This window comes from Podarcis tiliguerta (genome assembly GCF_965153285.1).
Source record: "Podarcis tiliguerta genome assembly, chromosome: 1".
Taxonomy (NCBI): Eukaryota; Metazoa; Chordata; class Lepidosauria; order Squamata; family Lacertidae; genus Podarcis; species Podarcis tiliguerta.
This window is the reverse complement of record NC_139534.1, coordinates 17,580,771-17,597,506: the sequence shown is the minus strand read 5'-3', so window position 1 is coordinate 17,597,506 and position 16,736 is coordinate 17,580,771. Positions and strand designations below refer to the sequence as shown.

At 43.1% G+C, this 16,736-nt stretch overlaps 2 long non-coding RNA genes across 3 annotated transcripts; both read right to left on the bottom strand.

Annotated features, from left to right (window-relative positions):
• Positions 1-277: 277 nt before the first annotated feature.
• Positions 278-13,122, bottom strand: LOC310665104. Of its 2 annotated transcripts, none has more exons than XR_014505177.1 (3): positions 12,722-13,122; positions 11,156-11,218; positions 278-343 (listed from the first exon to the last, which is right to left on the bottom strand). It is a non-coding gene; the product is annotated as an uncharacterized lncRNA (long non-coding RNA). The 2 variants fall into 2 exon arrangements; XR_014505178.1 differs by lacking the exon at positions 278-343 and adding an exon at positions 6,118-6,232 and having other exon boundaries at positions 12,722-13,121.
• On the bottom strand, positions 6,374-10,463 carry LOC310665112. The gene is made up of 3 exons (XR_014505182.1): positions 10,272-10,463; positions 8,230-8,304; positions 6,374-7,846 (listed from the first exon to the last, which is right to left on the bottom strand). It is a non-coding gene; the product is annotated as an uncharacterized lncRNA (long non-coding RNA).
• Positions 13,123-16,736: the final 3,614 nt, after the last annotated feature.

Genomic DNA, 16,736 nt, shown 5'->3' with positions numbered 1-16,736 from the left:
CTCATGCTGGTAGCTTTGAGAACAGTGTCCAACCATCTCGTCCTCTGTCGTCCCCTTCTCCTTGTGCCCTCCATCTTTCCCAACATCAGGGTCTTTTCCAGGGAGTCTTCTCTTCTCATGAGGTGAACAAAGTACTGGAGCCTCAGCTTCAGGATCTGTCCTTCCAGTGAGCACTCAGGGCTGATTTCCTTCAGAATGGATAGGTTTGATCTTCTTGCAGTCCACGGGACTCTCAAGAGTCTCCTCCAGCACCAGAATTCAAAAGCATCAATAGTAACCCCTTCAGGCTGCTGTTCAGCAGGTGAAGTTGACTCCTGGCCCATGACAACTCTTCACTCTCCTCCTGCTCAATGAAAATCCAAAACAGGTACTCTTAGTTTACCCATTGTGTGTTCTGTGAATGATAATAATGATGATAACAACAACAACAACAACAACAACAACAACAACAACAACAACAACAACAACAGTAATAATAATAGCCACTCTGGGTGGCTCCCAACAGATTAAAAACAGAATAGAACATCAAATATTAAAAACTTCCCTCAACAAGGGCCGCCTTCAGATTTCTTCTAAAAGTCAGGGAGTTGTTTATTTCCTTGCCGTCTGACAGAAGGCAGTTCCACAGAGCAGGCGCCACCACCGAGAAGGCCCTCTGCCTGGTAGTCCGTGTATAGCCCATTCCCCCTTTTGTTTAGCTGGAGTTGCCCATAAGGTTAGTGGCAAGTTAAAGCAGACCAGTTAAAAACTAAAACTCATGTCTACTTAAGTCCGCTTAAACTCCCCACTTCTCTATATCCAAGAAGAAGAATGTGACACGCTCATTTGCTTTCAACCCTTCTTCGCTGCAAGGGTTTATCGTTTTAATCGGCAGCGGTAGCCTGGCTAATTATACCATGGCCAATTTATGTACATGCTAGAAACGCAAGCTTCATTGACTACAAAGAGGTTTTAAAATAATAAAGCATCCCACTCCACCCCGACAAAACCTTTCCTGTGACGCATCATGCAGTAAGTACCCTGCCTGAGCAGAAACAGCTTGTGTTTTCCTTGGCAAGCGTGTCTGCAACAATGCTTCCTCTTTATTTTTTAAAAAAATAAAAATCTGATGTGAAGAGCGTCATTTTAAACAATCAAAAATCAAGAAAATGAACACATAGACAGGGCTGGACCAAAGGGCAGCAGGGCTTCGCACTGTATCGCAGAATGTATGACACAAACACGCAGGCCTTTAAGCCAACAACGTCTCCTCCAGAGATTTATTTGCACCAAGCATGTCTCCGCACGAATGTGAGCAACAGGCTTGCTTCCATTCCTTTCCATATGACTTCGTTACTCTGGAGGCTTCTCCAGGAGAGTATTCGGCTCTCTGTACATTCGCCGAGCCAAGAGTATCCCAGATTTTCCTTTCACTGTGAATGTGCCGGCTGCTTCTGTATCTTATATAAAAAGATGGATTTTCGAGTTGCAGGGAGTTTGACATGAACCCAGGACAAGGAGAATGCTAGATTTAGTATACAGTGGTACCTCGGGTTAATTTGTTCCGGAAGTGCGTACTTAACCTGAAACTGTTCTTAACCTGAAGCACCACTTTAGCTAATGGGGCCTCCCACTTCTGCTGCGCCGCTGGAGGATGATTTCTGTTCTCATCCTGAAGCAAAGTTCTTAACCTGAAGCACTATTTCTGGGTTAGCGGAGTCTGTAACCTGAAGCGTATGTAACCTGAAGCGTATGTAAGCCGAGGTACCACTGTACATGCTGGGGGTCTTCTCAAGGTTGTAATGATTTTGGACCCTATCCAACAGTTTTCTGGCCCAACCACACAAGTGTGTGTGTGTGTGTGTGTGGACATGTGTCACATCCCCCCCCCCACAAATCAAGCAGCATTAACAACACATGTAAAAATCTAACATGTGCCTCCAGACAAAATAATGAAAAACCACGTCCATCGCAAAACAGCAGCCACAAGGAATCGTTTCAGAGAGCACATCGCATCTTGCAAACAACTGCCAGTAGATTACTCAGACCTGCTCTGCGGTGGGAGAGTGCTGTGAAGTGAGCGGGTTGAATCAAGCCTGAGTCACATCGAGATTTGACTACTGCAATGCGCTCTGTGTGGGGTTGCCTTTGAAAAGCACCCACAAATTGCAGCTGGTGCAACATGTGGCCGCTGGGGTGTTGACAGATGCGTACGGAAACACTTTTGCAACTACTTCACCGGCTCCCACTTGGTTTCCAGACCCAATTTAAAGCACTGGGCTTGACATTTTAAGCCCTAAATGGCCTGAGCCCATGTGAACCTACTTATTGTTAGGGGTTTGGGGTGTTAGCCTATATGCTGAGACCCTTCTAATCCCTGGATCCGGCAAGTGTTAGAATTTAATCAAGGCTTCTGATTCTTGGAATAGCCAGGCTAGCCTCCTGGTGAGGGGTTAGCTGGGCGATCAGCCATTAAGGGGAACAAAGGAAGCGGCTCTGTGCGAGACGGCAAATGGGTGGGGGCCCCTTTCCCAACTCAGCTTGTGCGTAAAGACAAAGCCAGAGTTTTAGAGCTGAAAATTGCAGTGATGTGAGCTGGAATCAAAGTAGCAAGCAGGAGAGAGGGCCATGCTGGATTTATATTTGAATCCAAGGCTGTGGCTATGGGAGAAAGAAGACGCTTTTGGGGTGTTAATGCTGTGAACCCCTCCACCGTGCCTGGAACCCCTGGAATCTTGCACCGCTCTGAAATTGGGGTGGTGTGCAACGGTATATATGGATATCTTCTTCCATGGCCCTGCTTCTTGTGCCTCACTGTCTGAATTATACTAGGTGGTGATACAAAACAGGACCTTCTCGGTGGTGGCACCTAGGGACATTCATATGGCTCCTTCTTTTATGGCATTGGGTGCTTTTGGGTTGCTTGGAACAGTGCCTTGTCTTACTTCTGGTGCTATGACCAGTGTAGCAGACATTTTAAGAATCCAGTCTGCTGCTGCTGCTGCTGCTGCTGCTGCTTCTTCTTCTTCTTCTTCTTCTTCTTCTTCTTCTTCTTCTTCTTCTTCTTCTTCTTCTTCTTCTCCTTCTCCTTCTCCTTCTCCTTCTCCTTCTCCTCCTCCTCCTCCTTCTCCTTCTCATTCTTTAAATTTGTATACTGCCCTATACCTACAGGTCTCAAGGTGAGTTACAAGATAAAATCACAATATCCAAACACAAAATACATAATCAAAACAAAAACAACCCAATAACACCCTACACACACACACACACACACACACACATTTTAAAAGGGTATTGGATGTCAATCAGCCAAAGGCCTGGTTAAAGAGGAATGTTTTTGCCTGGTGCCTAAAGGTGTATAATGAAGGCACCAGGCAAACTTCCCTGGGGAGAGCATTCCACAGACAGGGAGCCACTGCAAAAAAGGCCCGTTCTTGTGTTGTCACCCTCTGGACCTCTCGTGGAGGAGGCACGTGAAGAAGGGCCTCAGAAGTTGATCTCAGGGTCCGGGTAGGTTCATATGGAAAGAGGCGGTCCTTGAAGTATGTTTACATGGTTCATTATATGATGTGTTATTAGTCACCTTGGAAAGTTTTAGTCAGAAGGCTGGTTACCAATCTTTTAATTAATTAATAAAATCCCCACTCCCACCCACCCCAGCCAGCTTTAACCTGAAATGGCATTGCTAGGTGACGTTGTTCTTTGGTTTGTTACAGAGTTGCTGGGAATTGTAACTCTCTGCAGGGTAAATTTCAGTGCTCAGAATGCTTTATGGAAAAGAACGTGCTTTGAATGTGTTTTCCGTGTATACGTAGTGTATATGGAGCCTGAATCACGTAGGTTCCGCAGATGACTCTCATCTGCACCAGTCATCTGCCATGCAGAAGGGGAAGCAGTGAGAGTGAGTTTAGGGTGAACATGTGCATTTGTGGAGATTGCATGTACTGAAATGAGTGCATCTGATCTTATGGGGCAGTGGCTAGGAATCACTTTGCGAATGGAGTGGTCATTAGCCTAGCAGTTAATCTGGCCCTGTTTAATTTCTTTTATCATGAGTGCCACATCTGATACATGAATCCAGCAGGAGATGCCAAGCCTATTTAGAGACCAGTGAGACATTTGCCATCTCTTTTTGTTGGAGCAAAAGGAGGCCCTGCCCTCAAGTGTCTAATTTCGGTTGTTTTTATTGATTCTCCTAACACTTATTATTTTGAAAATGATTCAGTGGCAGCGTGGATACCTCCAGCTGGTACCTCTTATTTCCCATTCATAAATGAGGTCATAAATCAAGTACCGTATTTTTCGCTCTATAAGACGCACCAGACCACAAGACGCACCTAGTTTTTGAGGAGGAAAATAAGAAAAAAAATATTCTGAATCTCAGAAGCCAGAACAGCAAGAGGGATCACTGCGCAGTGAAAGCAGCAATCCCTCTTGCTGTTCTGGCTTCTGGGATAGCTGCGCAGCCTGCATTCGCTCCATAAGACGCACACACATTTCCTCTTACTGTTTAGGACGGAAAAAGTGAGTCTTATTGAGCAAAAAATACGGTACATCAACACTGTGTAATGCTAGGCACTTAGCAAACCTACAGGGCATTCCTATGCCCAGAAGTAAGTCCTGTTTAGTTGAATGGGATTTACTCCTTGGGGAAAGTGTATACGAGGTTGGCGGAGGTGCAAGTTGGTTGGACTCATCCTGGCAGTCCTGACAAATGGAAGCAAGCTAGCTAAGCTGATGCATTGTCAAAATAAATAAATAAAAATAAATGCCACACACATACAGCACTACAGAGGGCAGAGATCTGCACAATATTTGCATATGATAATGCAGGAGAATATCTGCGCATTTATCTGTAATTAAAACAGAAAAGCAACGCATTTCAGCATAGCAGAGAAGACTGAACTCATGGCGCACATAACTAAATCCATAACTACTTGACTTGTACTCAAAGCCTTGAGCCTTTTTTCTTCTTTGGCGATCACTTATAGCCGAGTAAGATTGTCTCCCATGAACACAGTTTTAACAGTGAGTCCGTAAGTGACTGTGGAGGCCGATTCTGGATCCACACGTCCTTCTACAGTGGGGACATAGGTTTCCAGGTGGGAGTTGATCATGGTGAGGGTTTGACAAGTGTGCCTTTCTCTTATCATGTTTCTCCCTTGCGTCCTGAGTTCGAGCATCTTCAAAGCCCATGACACCTTTGGTAAAGGCTGTTCTCCAACTGGAGCGCTTGCAGGCCAGTGTTTCCCAGTTGTCGGTGTTTATATTACATTTTTAAAGACTCGAGAGAGTCTTTAAACCTCTTTTGTTGACCACCAGCATTACGCTTGGGCGTGGGTGGCGCTGTGGGTTAAACCACAGAGCCTAGGACTTGCCGATCAGAAGGTCGGCGGTTCGAATCCCAGTGACGGGGTGAGCTCCCGTTGCTCAGTCCCTGCTCCTGCCAGCCTAGCAGTTCGAAAGCACGTCAAAGTGCAAGTAGATAAATAGGTACCGCTCCAGCGGGAAGGTAAACGGCGTTTCCGTGCGCTGCTCTGGTTCTCCAGAAGCGGCTTAGTCATGCTGGCCACATGACCTGGAAGCTGTACGCTGGCTCCCTTGGCCAGTAAAGCGAGATGAGCGCCACAACCCCAGAGTCGGTCACGATTGGACCTAATGGCCAGGGGTCCCTTTACCTTTACCTTTAAGGCTGTTCTTGGTCAGCCACTGTGAGAACAAAATGCTGGACAAGTTGAGACATGGACTTGATCCAGCAAGTTCTTATTGTGTTATTATGTTCTTAAATACTAGTAATTATTGAGATCTGTGTGTGCACCTATATTTCAGATTTTCTTGCTGCATGGCAGTTCCCACCCCGATATTTTCGTCACAATCTTCCAGAGTAAAAACGGCACTTCTTAAAGGCTACTATGCTTTCGATGGGGGTGGAGTGAGAATTTCAGAATATTAGCTGCTTGCGTTTTCTAAGGTGGCTGCACAACCACCAATAATCTAAGCCAAATGCACGCAATTGCCTCGTACATGTAGGTTCTCGTCTCCTGGGTTTAGATCAGAGACCGACCGGATGACTCACAGAAACACACGGAAAGAGATAAAAAGGAAACAGCATACGTTTGAAGAAAGTGTTTGTGTTTGGCAGGGAGTGGGGGATTTCTTTCTTTCCTCTGTTTTCCCTTTTCTTTTTGACAACCATTCGTCACATGAGTCAGAGAGGAGGTTTGCGTGGGTAGATCTCTGTGGGCGGATGCATCTGTGGGTGTCAGGGTGAGACAGACGTAGATAGATGGCTGTAATTAAGTAGTTAGTGAAATGGCTATAATAGTCAAATGATTTTCAGATGGAGTTTCAGATGGAGAGCTTGGTTTTTGTTTTGTTTTCTGGGGGGGGGGGGTTGTTTTAAAAAAGCTCATTTAAAAAGAAATCTCCCGGCATTTATGTGCGATGCTCTTCTGAGGCGCGGCAAACATTTTCACGCAAAAGGAGGCAGTTCCATTTGCTTGAAAATGCAGCTCAAAACAAGCTGATCTCCATTTGTTTTTCGGGGGGGGGGGGAGGCCGTCGTTGAACAGCGAGCCATGTGATCAAGAAAAGCAAGATCTCGACAAAAATGAGGTACGTGGGTGTGTTGACAGGGTCCCCCCCCCCCGTTTAATTGCTTTCTTTGTTTGTTCCACTCAATCAAATCAAAACATCAGCCCCCCATTGACTTCAGAAGGAAAGTTTAGCACTCTTCCATCCCGAAATCCATGGGGCAAAAATCATTTCGCTCAGAGGTGGAGAACCCTGTGGCCCTTGAGATGTTTCCAGGCTACAGCTCCCCCAATCATTGGCTATGCTGGCTGGGGGTGATGGCAGCAGGAATCCAAGCACGCCAGGAAGCCCTCAGGTTAGCCAAGCTCTGCTTCAGTTGGATCGCGGCATTATTCATCCATTCATTTATATCCTGCCTCCTCGCTAAGCTCGAGGGAACTCATACGAACAAAAATGAAGATAAATGGAATACAGAAAACAAACTGGCAATCCTTGAAAAGTGCAGCCATAAAAGCAGCCGATAAATAGGAAAACAACCAGGTGTTTAAGTGCATTTGGCTTTTAAGAGTCAAACTACACCTGTCTGGAGAGTCATTGTTCGCAGCAAGTTGTTCAGAGCCGAGAACCAGGAGGAGAGAGCTGATGCCTGAAGCGACTGTAGAATAATGTTGTATCTAAGAAAATCCCATTACCACATCATTAATACCTGGTTCTAAACCAGTAGAAAGCCTCAGTCCACAATAACCAAAGTCATGGGAATAGTTCATTTCTACCAAGGGGGCCCAATGCCAAGATTTTCACTGCAGAGCTCCAAGTGAAATTTACATGGATGTGATTCTTTTCTCAATCAATATTGTACTTGGTGGTTCGTATCTGTTCCCTTCTCACCATTAAAGCCCATCACGCATTGCTTCCGGTGGGGAACAACATGTCATACCCACTTGTCTGTGCAAACCTACCCTGGAAGTAACACCTGAGATTACTCACTGCAAAAAGATGTGGTACTATGCCAGTTCCTGGCAGTGCCCCTATGACGCAGAAATGTTCTTATTGTAGCTCTAAGATTTTCTGGGGCACTGCTAAGAATGTAAAAATTGTTGAAATGCTGGAAGGGTTATTTTCTTTCATGCTACTTGGAGGATTTTTGGGGAAATTGCAACATTAATATAATATAATATAATATAATATAATATAATATAATATAATAATGTCCTATCTTTTAGGTTCACATGCAAACGGAACAGAAAATATACCTTTTTATCATTATTGCACACATGTTCGCGACAGACGACCCTATTGGTAGAGAAACAATAGAGATGTTCTTGTTGGGATACTGCCAGGGAGACAAAGTCCATCATGACTCCACGTCGTCTCCGGACGTCCATCGATCTCCCCTAGACACGCAGTATCAGCAATCAGCGACACGAGCTCCAGAAATAGCTTGCCACATTCCAGAGCCGATGCACGCTCTATCAGCAGATAATGCACACAGCGAAAGATGCACTCAGGAGAGCATATTTACAACTTTATTCAGCGTTGGTCAGAACAAAGAGAAAACATGACTGCCTGCTTCAGTGTCTCCGGCACAGAGACAGAGACGAAAGCAAAGACACAACAGAAACATCCTGTGAAACAGGAAATATGCAGGCTGTGACACAAACATCCTGCTCCCTTTTAAGGTGGAACAGAAATATCCTAACAGTTCTTATGCTTAACAGTGTATATATAAATTTAATAATCAAGAGAACTTGAAAATGGTCTTACATAGCTTCTTTTTTTAAAGCGAAAAAACTGCGAACTTGACGCAAAACAATACATTACAACCCGTAAACTAATGGAAACTAATCAGTTCATAGTAATCAAAGTTCTTTGCTGGTCAGTAGCCTAGGGCCTCTGCAGACCTAATCAGAAATTGGTTTGGTGGAAGAACTTCAGAATACATGCAGGGTGATTTGAATCAAAGAGCAAAATCCTAAGTAGGCGCATCTGAAAATGGGCAAAACAAAATGATGCCGGTTTGCCTGCAGAAGGGACAGCAATGGAAGAACAGATTCTTCCAATTTGCACCCAAAATCTGAGCAGATTTGGAGATTGTGACTGCCGGGAGGAAGAGGAGGAAAGATCCCTTCACAGGAATACACTTGTCTGACGCTGGGTGCTGCCCCATATAAACAACTACACTACTTTCCAAATACATCCGAAGTCAGCCCTGTATTAAGAAGTTTTTAATGTTTAACGTTTTGCTGTCTTTTATTATGTTGAGTGCCGCCCAGAGTAGCTAGGGCAACCCAGTCAGATGGGTGAGTATTATTATTATTATTATTATTATTATTATTATTGATATTGTATTTAATTCCGTAGTTTCGACATTTATCTCTCTCTCTCGCCCTAGTACCTTGGCCAGAACACCAGGATGTGGGGAGATTTGGCTTATTCCCCCCCCTTTTTTTTTTTACTTTGGAATAGAGAAAAGTATGTTACTCCCAGGGCCGGATTTAGGTTTGATGAGGTCTTAAGCTACTGAAGGTAATGGGGCCCTTTATATGTCCAGCTGTCCTTTGTCAACAACAAATTGTCACTTTTTTGTGTTGACTATATGCTACATGGTAATTTATGGACCTAATAGGTATCTAAAGCCATTTGCACATAACAAAATACGTATTTTATCAAAGTACATCCAAGTTTTTTTCCTTTAGATTTTTTGGGGGCCCCCAAGAGAGTGGGGCCCTAAGCTATAGCTTGTTTGGCTTATACGTGAATCCGGCACTGGGTAGTCCCTTATATTTCCTTATGGAAGAGGACTAGAGACTTTTTTTAAAAAAAAGAAAGAAAAGGGATGAAAGATGAAGATTTAAAAAAGAGCCCAGGATATCTCTGAGGGGAGGAAATGTGCTGCTGTGTTCCACTGAACCTTGAATTCCTACAGATATAAGGAGCAAAATGCAATTAATAGCTTTTTGCTATTGTTGGGATGCTTTGAGCTGTTGTTAAAGAAGCCCAAGCGCAGTAAATCAAGCCAAATCCTTCTCTAGATTTCTGAGATTTAGGGCATGATCCAGCCAAGGCTAAGCACTGTTAAGGCTCATCATTTTCAATAGGATAGTCAAACTCTTGCTCAGGTAAGTAGAACTTAAAGAGGAATCCTATGCACTTGGTCTCACGCTGAAGTCTTACTCACTTCATTGTGCTCATTGGAACTTATGGTATCTATCAGGTTTGTGTGAGGATGGACCAATAGTTCAGCCTCGATTTCTCGCCATTTCTAATTATTTCAATCTTAAAATCAGTTTATCATATTTCTGCATCAGTTTGCAGTTTAAAAAAATATTGCATTTCATGGCACATTTTTCCTAAAATACAATTTTTTGTAATCAATTTTGCTTAATACACTTCCTTTGCAAACAAATTTCCTTATTATAATGTATCTTTGCAGGTTATTTTTTGCACGTATGCATTTTAATGCACACTTTCCCCTAATAAACGCACCTTTGTACGCATTTTTTGGGGGGTGGATAGCTTCTCTTGCAAAATTTCAAGAACTGTAAATTCCTAATGGTAGCTGTGTTTTGCTTAATGTCTTGTTTGACAAAGTGCAATCAATCAATAGAAACTTTATTCACCTCAGCCGATGGCCATAGAAACAAGAGAACATTACAATATACACGGAAGAAAATGGGAATTAAATATAAAAACGCAGTTTAGGGTCCTGAGTCAACGGTCAGATAATGGACCTTATTTTAATTTCTCCGGCTAAGAACCTAGTAACCTTTGCTGACAAAGTGCAAATTGGGTAGGGTTGCATTGAAATGCAAACCTAACCCACTTTCCTGGCAGGTATGCTTAGGGTTATAGTCTTGGGAAATGCTTCGCATGGCCTGGATCAGGCTCTTTATATTTTTTAAATAAAATGTATATATTTAAAATAAAATGTATATTTTTTAAATAAAATGTATATTTTAAAAATAAAATGTATATTTTAAAAATAAAATGTATATATTAAAAATAAAATGTATATATTTAAAATAAAATGTATATTTTTTAAATAAAATGTATATATTTAAAATAAAATGTATATTTTTTAAATAAAATGTATATATTTAAAATAAAATGTATATTTTTTAAATAAAATGTATATATTTTAAATAAAATGTATATATTTTAAATAAAATGTATATTTTAAAAATAATATATATATCAATGTAATAACTGAAGGTAAGAGTTTATACAGAGGTAATATTTGCTGACTAACAGAACATTTACTTTGACAATTTTGTAATGTAAAACTAAAAAAAACCCTCTTGAAAGCAGAAGTGCATTTCTTCAGTCATATTATTATTATTATTATTATTAACATTTGCATACTACCCTATAACCGCAGATCTCAAGGCAATTTACAGGATAAAATCACAGTGTAAAAAAAACACAAAATACATAATCAAAACAAAAACAACCTAATAACGTCCCCCCCCCCAAAGTCTAGCTTGACTATTTCCCAGAATTAGCAGGCTTATCTTTTAATACTTGCTGGATCCAGGGATTAAAGGGGTCTGGCATCTCCCAACTCCCAACATTATTGAGCGTTTCCCCTTAGGAAGGCTTCTGACTTTGAGAAAGGGCCACTGCTTGGTTGAAGAGCACCTACTTTTCATGAAGATGGTCCCAGATTCGAATCCTTGACATTTCCACGTTGGGCTGGGAGACAATCCTTTCTGAAATAATAATAATAATATATATAATAATATATTTTTATTTGTACCCCGCCCATCTGGCTGGGTTGCCCCAGCCACTCTGGGCAGCTTCCAACACACATAAAAATAATAATAAAGCATCAAACATCAACAATGTGCTTTGCTGCTCCCCCCCCCCCAGTGCTTCAAGCAAGCCGAAAATATATTTGTACGTTCAAGCACGGGAAAGTTCGTTCTTTCTCTTTTTAAAACACACACAGGAATGAATTTCTTCAAAATAGCTTGCAGGTTGTTCATGGGAACAATGGGGATTGTGACATCACAGCTACCAGCCAATCAGCACTGGGCAACCAAGACAACTCCTGTAGCACACTGGCAAAATCAGTTTCCCAGGAATCTTATCCTGGAAGACGATTAGGAACAAGAATGCGGTCAGTGTGTCTGCTCTTTTTATATACACCAAGGAAAGAAAATATGTGTAAGGACACCCTCTATTGGGCAGGATCAGACCTACAAAAGTACATAGGTTTTGTGATTGCGAGTACTTAGTATTTGACAAGCAGGACCTGCAACAAAATAATTGCGTGTATCATCACCCGACAACATGGGTGCTCATTCTGGGTTTAAGCTAGCCAACTATATCCTCCTTAGGGGGAGAGATGTGATTCTGTGTCCATTTAAAGCTGAATCCATAACATTTGTGCTTTCCGAAACGATATGCAAACTAAAACGCAGCCGGGCTTCGAAATTTGCACTTATCTGAATTTTCCGGTGCAGAATTCTCCAGCCAGTGTTCGCAAAAATGCATGTTTTAGGAGAAAGTGTGCCTAGAAGCCAAATATATATTTGTGGAAATGACATCCAGAAAAGCATTATGTTAGGGGAAACGGCTTGCAGAAATGTCATTAGTCCAAACTGTTTTGTACTATTTTGAGATATTTAACTACTGTATTTTTTGCTCTATAGGATGCACTGGACCATAGGACGCACCGGAGCATAGGTGGGGGAGAACAAGGGAAAAAAAGTCTCCCCCTCTCTGCTCAGCGCCCCTTCAGCGAAGCGGCAGGAGAAACAGAGCCCCTTCCATTTCTCCTCCCGCTTCACTGAAAGGGCGCTGCACAGAGAGGGAAAACTGTGCAGCGCCTCTCCAGTGAAGCGAAGCCTGGAGAGCAAGAGGGATCGGTGCGCACCGACCCCTCTCACTCTCCAGGCTTCAGGCGGCTATCTGCAAGCCTTTGGAGCACAGCGGGAACTCCTGCCGCGCTCTGAAGGCTTGCGGATAGCTGCCTGAAGCCTCCGGAGCGCAGCGGGAATTCCCACTACGCTCTGGGGGCTTCAGGCGGCTTCAGTGAAAGCAATGTGAAGCCTCCGGAGCGCGGGGGGAGCTCCCCCTCTGTGCTTCGGAGGCTTCGCATTGCTATCGCTGAATCCAAGGAGCCTGCATTCGCTCCATAGGACGCACACACATTTCCCCTCAATTTTTGAAGGGGAAAAAGTGCGTCTTATAGAGCTAAAAATACAGTACCTCTTGTATTCTGCAAACTAAGCTTCCTCTGAGCACACGAACATCTCCTTGTTTTTCATTGGCCTCATGTTGGCTGCAGTGCTGTTAACACTCACCAACTGAGTTGACTATTAGCTGCAGTGATGCTCACTCTCCCTATTAACACGAAAAAGCACAGCGTGTATAATAAACTGATTAAAGCTGTAGGTGGTAAGAAATGCTTACGATCTGGTTGTCATAAATCGCCGTGTTCGTTTTGGAACTGACTGCCCCATAGAAATCTATATAAAATGCCTTCTTAGGGGGGAAATGCTCACAACTATCAGATTCTAACCAGAACAGTGGAAATAGACATAAGAGTATATGAGGAGAGTATATGAGTATATGAGTATGGGTAGTTTTCAACACAGTTTTACTCAGAGTAAACCCACTGAAATCCATGGTCCTAATTTAAGGTAAAGGTAAAGGGACCCTTGACCGTTAGGTCCAGTCATGGCCGACTCTGGGGTTGCGGCGCTTATCTCGCTTTATTGGCCAAGGGAGCCGGCGTACAGCTTCCGGGTCATGTGGCCAGCATGACTAAGCCGCTTCTGGTGAGCAGAGCAGCGCACGGAAATGCCATTTACCTTCCCGCCGGAGTGGTAACTATTTACAGTGGTACCTCGCAAGATGAATGCCTCGGAAGACGAAAAACTCGCAAGACGAAAGAGTTTTTCGTTTTCTGAGTTGCTTCGCAAGACGGATTTCCCTATGGGCATGCTTCGCAAGACGAAAGGTCTTGCGCCTTTTTTAAAAAACCGCCAATGCATTCCTACGGGAAACCGTCAATACGCAGTGGTGCTTCGCAAGACGAAAAAACTCGTAGAACGAAAAAACTCGCAGAACAAATTAATTTCGTCTTGCGAGGCACCACTGTATCTAATAGCACTTTGACGTGCTTTCAAACTGCTAGGTTGGCAGGAGCAGGGACCGAGCAACGGGAGTTCACCCCGTCGCAGGGATTCGAACCACCAACCTTCTGATCGGCAAGTCCTAGGCTCTGTGGTTTAATCCACAGCGCCACCCGCATCCTACTTTAGTCATGTGCATTAATGAGATAATTGCATTAGGAAATGCAACTAAATTGGATACACACGAAAAGGCCTTCTGAGTTTAGGAAGCTGTTTTATCCTGAGTCAGATCACGGCTCCGTTTACCTGTTCACTGTCTATACTGATTGGCAGGTAAAGGGAGCGGGTGGTGCTGTGATCTAAGGCACTGAGCCTCTTGGGCTTCTTTTTTTAAAATGGACGTGCCCAGCTTACCAGGAACCTCTCCACTTCCGTTTCTTGTGCGGATTCCAACCTGTCGACGCTCTCAACGGATGCAAACTCAAAAGTTTCATTTATGCCTTTGGATTGCCAGGGAGTTGGATACCTGCTTCTGCATAACCTCTCAGACCTGCAATTTGGTAGCTTCAATTTGGGTGATAGTCGGCTTCATTTTAATTACAATGATCGCTCAATCGGGAACAAAGCTATTTAAAATGCGGCAGAGGCTGAGCGTCTCCAGCCCCCGTTCTCATTCCAAGTTGTGATGTATCCTGTGAGTAAGCAGGACTATGGCCAAAGCGATGCCTGCTCAACTCGGATGTGGGTTTTTATTTTTTTTAAAAAAAAACCCTTTCCACAAAAGCTTTGATTTCCCGATGTAAGCCTAGGTGTTGTTTTTGTCAGAGGCGCTCACAGCCCAGGCCTCCCACTGTGGCATTGTTCTTCTTCTCCCTCAGAAAGCCTCTGCAAGGCCAAATGTGTTTTTATTCTCATTCAAGTCACAAAGATATTTGTTATGTACTGAGTTGAATAGGATTCAAAATGCAGCAGTCTGATTGGTCCTACAATAGGATTCAGAATGCAGTGGTCTGATTGGACCTAGAATAATGCAGCAGTCTGATTGGTCTGCAGGAACCACCCAATCCAGCTCCAGATGGAAGTGAATCCACAACCTGATTGGCCTACAGGAGAATTCTGGAATTAACCAATCACGTGTAGCCCATTGTGTAAATAATGTATATAAAGCAGATACTTTGGGGAAACTTTCATTCCCTCCTCACCACTATGAGCTGAATAAAGAGCATGAAATCCACTCTCGACTCTGAGTATATTTCAATATTGATAATAAAAGCAAATATCCCTCACCAGGAGCCCTTCAGAAGCTTTGGACTCCAAGTCCCATCAGCCCCAGTCAGGTATGGCCTGTGGGATGATGGGAGTTGAAGTCTGGGAACCTGATGCCCTCCAGATGTTTGAGACTACAACTGGTCCACAGACAGGGCTGGCCCAAGGCATTTTGGAACCTGAGGCGAAATAATAAAATGGCACCAGGTCTCCACCAAAGAAGGATACACTCCGACACTTTCCCGATGAAAATAGGGTACCCTCCAACATTTCTCCGATGAAAATAGAGGCATCCACCCAACATTTCTCTGATCAGTGATTTTTTTCTGGGGGGGGGGGACGCAGGGGTACGTGTACCCCTGAACATTTTGTGAATCTAAGGGGAGAAGCAACTATTTTTTTTTTAAAAAAAGTTTCTTCTCTAGCACGGTGAATTATCAGTTCCGTCAAATAGCGTGGTGAATCATCAGTTCTGTTGCTGCCCCCGATGGCGGCCTCATTTCCTGTCACCGTGTTTCCTGAGTCTCAGATGGAAGCAAGCGTTTAATGTGTGAAGTAGGAGTTGGAATCTAGCACAGTGATTGGTCAGTTTTGTTGTTACCACCTCTGATGGCGGCTTCATTTCCTTCATTTCCCGGTGTTTCCTGAGTCTCAGATGGAAGTGAGTGTTTAATGTGCAAAGCAGTGTGCAATGTGGAGGTAACTTATTTATTTATTATTATTTATTTCATTTCTATACCGCTTTATATTTTTAAGAAAAATCTCAAAGCGGTTTACAACATATTAAAACATCAATAAAGCAATCTTGAACCAACCATTTCTGAAGAAAGTCAAATATAGGGTATACAGTCAAAGCGATATAATTAACAGAAGTACTAAAATATTATCTTAAAGATTTCAAAATAAAACATTACAAAGGAGGTCAGCTACAGAATACAGACACAAAGTTAGCAACAACAACATAAATCTTAAACATTTTTTTAAAAAAACATTGCTAAGTGAAGTCAAACTATAAAATGCACATTTAAAACAGCATAATTAACAAGAGAATAAACTATTGTCATGACACGGCTGTTTGGCAGGCACAAAAAGATGGGGCAAACGAATCCAATAATTAGGATTTGTTGTCAGGCATAGCAATGTCCCTCTGGTCCCAACATAAGCCTCTTTTGTAGCATGTTCTTTATACTTTGGTCCATTTACTGTATTTATTTTCCCCGATTTGAACTATAAAATGGTGATTTTCTTGAGTCAAAATGAGAGTATCCCTAAACCTTTTTTTTAAAAAAAAAAAGGAAAAAAAAGGACTGTCTCCGATGAAGAAAGTAGCATCTGTTTGTGGGCTTCCCACAGGCATCTGTGAGGACTGGAAGTTGGAGTTAGACGGGCCTTTGAGCTTACCTGACGGGTCTCTTTCTTATGTGCAAGTGATTCAGCAAGGACTGGAACCAGAAAATAGGGACTGCACTTGATAATGAGCGATGGTTAGAACATATGGGGAGATAACATCATCAAAAATCTGGATGATGGCTTTGGTTTTAAAAATCTGCTTTTGTATCTCTGTTCCGGGTCAAGTACCTATCTGCACAGGAGTCAACTGCTGCCGAATAACACTTCTTTTGCTCTGACACATCATTCTAATTTGCTCCTCTGTGGTGATACTCAGTCATAACCACCCACAACCACTTGTGCGTACCCAGTCCTACTCACACAGCTCTCGCCCCTGCCTGGTCACACTGAATCATCCTTCCTGAATACCCAGCCATGCAGCTGTTTGCCGCTTCACAACTGCTAACTTTTCTACCAATGCCCCATGGATTCGGAACGGTGAAAATGCCCACTCTTCGCCTTGTCTCTGTAAGCTGCTAAAACCAA